We start from the raw sequence: 7,500 nt of genomic DNA, 5'->3' as shown, positions 1-7,500 counted from the left end.
TGTGTGTGTGTGTGTGTGTGTGTGTGAAATCACGATTCACCAGCGAACAAAAATTCCGAATATCCAACTGTGTCTAACTTTTTTGTTTATGCTTTTCACACACACACACACACACACACACACACACACACACACACACACACACACATATATATATATATATACACACACACACACACACACACACACACACACACACATATATATATATATATATATATATATGTGTGTGTGTGTGTGTGTGTACATATATATGATTATATATGATTATGTATTCACATACATGCATACATACCTATCTATACACCCGCATCCCCTTTACACCCCCACCCCCCACCTCCATACACAAAGAGCGGGCACGAGCGAGAGAGAGACAGAGAGCAAGACAGAGAGCTGAAGTTTAAAAATGAGACAACTTTCATGGAATATTTTCAATTTTACCACTGTTTTTTTCCCTGTTAGTTTAAATAATCAAACTTCATGTTAGAAAGACAGACAGACAGATCTGTGTATAAGTGTACAATAGATAGATATACACATAACTAGATAGATAGATATGAACAAACATCCTGCTACATGTACTTTCTTTACCATATTATAACACCACTTTTCTTCGTTTCACACACACACACACACACACACACAAACAAATATGTGTATAGATAGATAGATCGAGAGATAGAGAGAGAGAGAGAGCTAGATAGAGACGCGAAGAAACAATGCCACAATATAAGAGCAACACAGCGCAACACCGTTAGTCACATCAGCCTCATCACACGTACCTTCCCACCACCATGCATGATTCATCATCATCATCAACATCATCATCAACCACTTTCATCAATTTCTCCCTGTCTACCCTCCACCCCCTTCAACCCCCACCACCCCCCCGATCCCCAAACCCCCTCCTCTTCCGCTATACACCTCGCCCTTATCCCCCCCACCCCCCAAGCCTCCCAAGATCCTCAACTCCCCCCTCACCACCTGACTGCCCACCTCCACCCCCGACTGACTTTCCCCCCCCCCCCCCCCCTCAACACACACACACACACACACACACACACACACACACACAAAACCCTCGCCACCATTCGCAGATGCACATCAACACTACTGGGACAGAGCACACAATGGAATCCAGAACGTCATGATGATCGTCGCAATGCAAATGGTATACCTTCTTTGGCACGCTGCTGTTTTCGAGCCGAATTCGTCACACAGCACAGTCGGCTACAGCTGAATCGATTCGATTCTCCTTGCCGTTTCTGCACGCTGCTGGCCGCTGGTTCTGCTCTGATTGATCTGACAGACCTGACTGATCGCCATGCTAGGCTTTATAGAGACAGAGTCTGACTGACTGACCCACAAAATGGAAGCTGAAAAGAGGTATCATGCGCTTTTAACTCACTCAGTACGGCCAGTCCTCTCTTCTCCTCTACACAGACCCCTCGGATGTCCACTGGGTGTCTCAATGACCCAACCTTTAGTTTCCGTCGTCAGAATTGTGGTATTCTTTGTCAACATTCACCTCTTCAGTATAAGAGCCTTCCTCTTGCAATATTTTGATGATGGTAATTGGGGTGAAACGCTGTTAACGTCGTCTCTTTCGCCGTTCGTATGGAGAGAGTTAAATCTCGTCTCAAAACTCACCTTTTCCCTCAGCAGTAAGTTCAATTGTGGCAGGTCCACTTCCTTTGCGTTAGCTGTGCTTGACTTATGTATGTATACATATGTATATGTACATAACTACATGCATGTATATGAATGTGTATTGTGTGTGCGTGCGTTTATGTAAGTTTGTGCCTGCCTATGTGTGCGTATGTGTTAGGGTAGCTGTTAGATACACATGTATTGTTAAAATGCATGTATGCAGTGTGTGTGTGTGTGTGTGTGTGTGTGTGTGTGTGTGTGTGTGTGTGTAGTCATACTTTGGTATGCGTATGTAACATAGATGTAATGTTTTTATGTTAACAAAGCGTTTTTGTAAAGCACCTAGAGCAGATTTCTGGATAGTGTGCTATATAAGTATCCATTATTATTATTATTATTATTATTATTATTATATATTTAATGCTTTTTTGCACTGGCGTGACCACTTATTAGCATGGCGTTTCATGCTATTTTCATTGAAAATTTCATTTGAAAATCTTTTTCTATTTTTTTTTATAATGGGTGGTAGTTGTTCTATTTGTTTCGGGTGACTTTGTGGATGAGTAGGTGTGTGTGCGGGGGGACTGGTCGGGGTGGGGAATGGGGAATGGCGGGGATGTGTGTGTGAGGGGGAGGGGAGGGGAAGGGAGGGGGGGGGGGAGGGAGATGGAGGGGTCAGTGCGTGTGTTTAAAGGGAAGTGGAAGGAAGTGAGTGAGTGAGTAGAGTGAGTGTGTGTGTGCGTGCGTGTGTGTGTGTGTGTGTGTGTGTGTGTGTGTGTGTGTGTGTGTGCGTGTGTGTGTGTGTGTGTGTGAGTGTGTGTGTGCGTGCGTGCGTGCGTGCGTGTGTGTGTGTGTGTGTGTGTGTGTGTGTGTCCGTCCGTCTGTCTGTCTGTCTCTCTGTCTCCATCCCCTGCACCCCATAAGTACACAGACAAAAGCACACACACACACACACACACACACACACACACACACACACACACACACACACACACACACACACACACACACACACACACACACACACACACACACACACACAAACTCTCCAGAGAAGCTGTCGTCGGAAACATGAAAGGGAAATCGGGGCCGGGTAGTTAGCGACAGTTGTCACGGTATGGATGGGCTGTGTACAAGTATACAGACATATATATATATATATATATATATATATATATACAGGCCTATTGCTAGGCTGCCTGCTGGGTCGACAGTCCGTCACGGCCCCATGACTGCAAACAGCGTGGAGTGCAGAGAGCATGACGAACCGACAGCGGAACTGGAAAGGGACGACACTAACTACAGGACACGCCCCAATGATGTGCACGAGCTCCGGCTGTTTATTACAAGTATGGGAGTAGAGGGAGATAGGTGGGTGGTGAAGGGTGATTTGAGGGTCCGGGGGGGGGGGGGGGGGGGGGGGGGTGGGGGTGGGTGGTGGTGCGGTGGGTGTTGATGGTTAATTAGGAAACATGCACGTGATGGTGCTTAGTGACTCACCGTGTGGAGCGAACTTATAATTACATCGATATGTACATGTATGTACATGCTTCGATGGAGAAAATCATCACGGGAGCTGATGTGTCGCATAACGTTTATGTGTCATGTTTGTTTGATTACAAGTCGGTTCATACAACACTTTCACTATACCAAAGGCTTTTTTTTTTTTATCTTTTTTTTTCATATTTACAGAATGCGCTTTTTTTTCATAGAACATTTTCGATTGATCAAAAGACTTGTTCACAAAATACGCTCTGTTGACAGGAGACTTCTGGCTGGCTGAAAACTTGTTTATAGAACATTTTCTCGTTCACAAAACTCTTCGGATGGTTTAAGCTTTGTTAACAAGACATTTTCAGTTGCTCAGAAGCGGTGTTCACAAAACTCGTTCTATTCACAGGATACTTTTTTTTAATTGTCTGAAAGGTTTGTTTTATGAGCATTTCTCAGTTCCGAGAACACTTATGAATGTTTATAGATTTTTTCATAGACCAGACATGACTGACAAAAAGCTTTACTAACAAAAATCAGTCGGGTGGTCAAAACCTTTTACACACATAAAAATTTGGTTATCAAAATCCTTGTTCAAACGTCTTTCTGTTGATCAAAAGCCTGATTCAGAAAAACACTCCAGTTGACTGACAGCTTCATTTGCAGATCATTTTTCAGTCAGTCAGAATTCTCATACACAGAAAACTTTCGGGTTGCCGAAAGCATTAGTTACAGAACATTTTCAATTGCATAAAAGCCTAAAAAATAAGTTCTTGTAGTTAAAAGGATTTGAAAAAAAAACCTGGTTTCTTAACAGAGCTTACGAAAACAAACAAACAAACAAACAACACACACACACACACACACACACACACACACACACACACACACACACACACACACACAAACACACCATTTTTAGCAAATCCAGGAAATCCAGTCTCACACGAAGCTTCAGGTAGGTCAGCTGGTTATGTTCTCAACTATTAATAAAGAAACTGAAAATTGTATACCGACTAAAGACAAAAAACATTATTAATTCCATATTTCGTAGATAAGCATAATAGTTAACTAAAATTCAATTGCTCCATCGATCTTTAAATCCTATTTTTGGCTATATATCAAGGACAGATGTTGAGGAGTATGATGAAGATGATGATGAATATAAGAATTATGTATGAGGAATACATAACTTATTCACCGATTATTTGTAAATGGTTTGCATGTCTTCTTTTAAAGAAATTTGTGTTGTTTACAGTCCCATTCATTCATCTATTTGTGTGTTTATCTAATTAGAGATGCACTTTATAAGTAATCTTATTCCATTTCATATATAACATGTGCTTATTCAAAAACACTCCTCATATTCCATTTTTATCTATAACCGTATCATTCTATTCCAAATGTTTTGACGATAGTAATTTCATTCAATTTTGCTTATTAACCGTTGAGTGTTGGATCATTTATGTTGGATCTGCAGGCATGGCTACAATTATATCTACTTACTATGTGTGATAGTCGGTCGTGTCTGACTATGACCATCAGAACTGCAGAGATGGAAACTGTTGTCCCATCTATCTGGGCTAGAGTTTGATGACAGTGGAGAGTGTCTTGCCCAAGTGCCATCTCCCCACTCTCGGCAAAAAGAGAGGTTTTAGGACAGTCGGCGTTGGGATGGTCCCCGAAGGTCAAAGCTAGCCCCCAAGACTGCAGCACTAAGAGCCAGTTCAGTCTTGCTCCCTAGTTTAACACACTCAGTACGGCCAGTCCTCTCTTCTCCTCTACACAGACCCCTCGGATGTCCAGTGGGTATCTGAATGACCCAACCTTTAGCTTCCGTCGTCAGAATTGTGGTATTCTTTGTCAATATTCACGTCTTCAGTATAAGAGCCTTCCGCTTGCAATATTTTGATGGTGGTAATTGGGGTGAAACGCTGTTAACGTCGTCTCTTTCGCCGTTCGTATGGAAAGAGTTAAGTCTTAGTCCTTCTCGAAAAGACCGTAAATAAATCCCCATTGCAGTGGAGAAACCAATCATATAACTCTCACTTTGTTGTTGCCCGAACTGTAAGCTTATGTCAGCCTCTGATATAGACAGATCGTTGAGCATAATTATCTACTTACAGTGGTAATCTTACTTTATTTTTCTTCTTACCATATAAGACTACAGTTGGTATATATATATATATATATAATGTACTTATAGTGGAAATTTTTATTTCATTTTGCAAATAATTATTGGGTGTTGCCAAGGTCATTCATGCAGGTTCTGAAGGAAGGGCAACAGTTACTGAGAAGTGTGTGTGTGTGTGTGTGTGTGTGTGTGTGTGTGTGTGTGTGTGTGTGTGTGTGTGTATGTGTGTGTGTGTGTCTGTGTGTGTGTGTGTGTGTCTGTGTGTGTGTCTGTGTGTCTGTGTGTGTGTGTGTGCAGTCGACGTCAATCACTCTCCACGAGAACAGGGTTGCGGAGTCACGCAAAAGGAACATATTTATCTATTTTTAATCTGTTGCAATTCTATCGTCGACCTCTTGGATTTCCATTATCAGTGGAGGCGTATGCACGAAGGGATAGAAGAGACGAGAGACAGAGAGAGACGGTGAGAGACAGAGACAGACAGAGAAGGAGATAGGGATAGAACGAGAAATGCAAACAGAAGCTGCAATTGCAGATTCGTAGTTTTTCATTTATTTATTCATTAAAAAAAGCAGAAGAAGAAGAACAAGACAGACTTGATGCTGAGATGTGTGTGGAAGAGAAGATGTGATGTGAGATGTGTGTGGAAGAGAAGATGTGATGTGAGATGTGTGTGGAAGATGTGATGTGAGATGTGTGTGGAAGAGAAGATGTGATGTGAGATGTGTGTGGAAGAGAAGATGTGATGTGAGATGTGTGTGGAAGAGAAGATGTGATGTGAGATGTGTGTGGAAGAGAAGATGTGATGTGAGATGTGTGTGGAAGAGAAGATGTGAGATGTGTGTGGAAGAGAAGATGTGATGTGAGATGTGTGTGGAAGAGAAGATGTGATGTGAGATGTGTGTGGAAGAGAAGATGTGAGATGTGTGTGGAAGAGAAGATGTGAGATGTGTGTGGAAGAGAAGATGTGATGTGAGATGTGTGTGAAGAGAAGATGTGATGTGAGATGTGTATGGAAGAGAAAAGAAGATGTGAGATGAGATGTGTGTGGAAGAGAAGATGTGAGATGTGTGTGGAAGAGATGTGAGACGTGTGTGGAAAAGAAGATGTGATGTGAGATGTGTGTGGAAGAGAAGATGTGAGATGTGTGTGGAAGAGAAGATGTGAAATGTGTGTGGAAGAGAAGATGTGAGGTGTGTGTGGAAGAGAAGATGTGAGATGTATGTGTACGTAAAGGTAACTTTGTACTTGGGGTGGTGGGGATGGGTGGGAGGTGGGGTGTGGGGCTGGGGGTGGGGGAGAGGGCAGTTAACATGGAAGGTATATTTATAGGATTATTTATTTATTCATCTAATTTATTCATTCGTTTATTTATGTGTATGTGCCTGTCAGCATTTCGAAGTAAAATTCACTCAAATATACATGTGTGTGTGTGTGTGTGTGTGTGTGTGTGTGTGTGTGTGTGTGCTTGCGCGTTCGCGTCTGCTTGCGTGTGACAGAAGCCAAACTGAATGATACAGGAAACGAATGATGAGCGGCAAAAGGCATCTGCCAATCGGCTCTACCCACGTAGGCAGCCTGTTGTCCTGCTGACTCCGTGTTTGTAAAGCGCTTAGAGCTTGGTCTCTTGTGACAGAGGATAGGCGCTATACAAGCATGCATATCAATCAGCTGTCCAATCCAACCCAAAAATACCCAGGATGCGTCAATAATCCCTGTCTCTCGAACAAATCCAGTATGATAAATAGAACTGTGCAATCAACAACCATCTACCTGAAGTTCTGGTCATCAGCCTCATCCACATGTAATATGCAGCTTCTGTTCAAACGTGTGTGTGTGTGTGTGTGTGTGTGTGTGTGTGTGTGAGTCTTTTTTGTTGCTGTTTTTTCTTGTGTGTGTGTGTGTGTGTGTGTGTGTGTGTGTGTGTGTGTGTGTGTGTGTGTGTGTGTAGTGCGTGCATGTGTGAGTGTGCACGAGTTTTTATATTGATATGCACTTGTATGTATCCTAATTTCTACTGTATCTGTGTTTGTGTATGATTTTCGATTTATGTTCGTATCTTGTTATGTACTATCCCCCACAATATTCCTTGTGACCCCGGTACACTTGGTAATAAAGACATATTCTATTCTAATGCGATCGATGTTGGTTGTTAATCATGAGGTGGAAGAAGAGAAGGAGAAGGAGAAGGAAGAAAAGAAGAAAGATTGTAAGTGCAGACTCCG

The 7,500-nt window shown here is 42.4% G+C and overlaps 1 protein-coding gene and 1 long non-coding RNA gene across 2 annotated transcripts in view; one reads left to right on the top strand and one right to left on the bottom strand.

The window, feature by feature from the left end:
* LOC143283269 (uncharacterized) overlaps window positions 1-5,936 on the top strand; it is a 7,706-nt gene extending 1,770 nt beyond the window's left edge. Inside the window, exons 2-3 of the long non-coding RNA XR_013055380.1 lie at window positions 2,833-2,999; window positions 5,573-5,936. This is a non-coding gene — a long non-coding RNA (uncharacterized LOC143283269). The remainder of the gene's footprint in view (window positions 1-2,832; window positions 3,000-5,572) is intronic.
* LOC143283268 (uncharacterized) overlaps window positions 1-7,500 on the bottom strand; it is a 51,572-nt gene that overhangs the window by 43,352 nt on the left and 720 nt on the right. The gene's annotated exons all lie outside the window — the stretch shown is intronic.

This window comes from Babylonia areolata, chromosome 6, assembly GCF_041734735.1.
Source record: "Babylonia areolata isolate BAREFJ2019XMU chromosome 6, ASM4173473v1, whole genome shotgun sequence".
Taxonomy (NCBI): Eukaryota; Metazoa; Mollusca; class Gastropoda; order Neogastropoda; family Buccinidae; genus Babylonia; species Babylonia areolata.
This window is presented reverse-complemented; position numbering and strand designations above follow the sequence as displayed.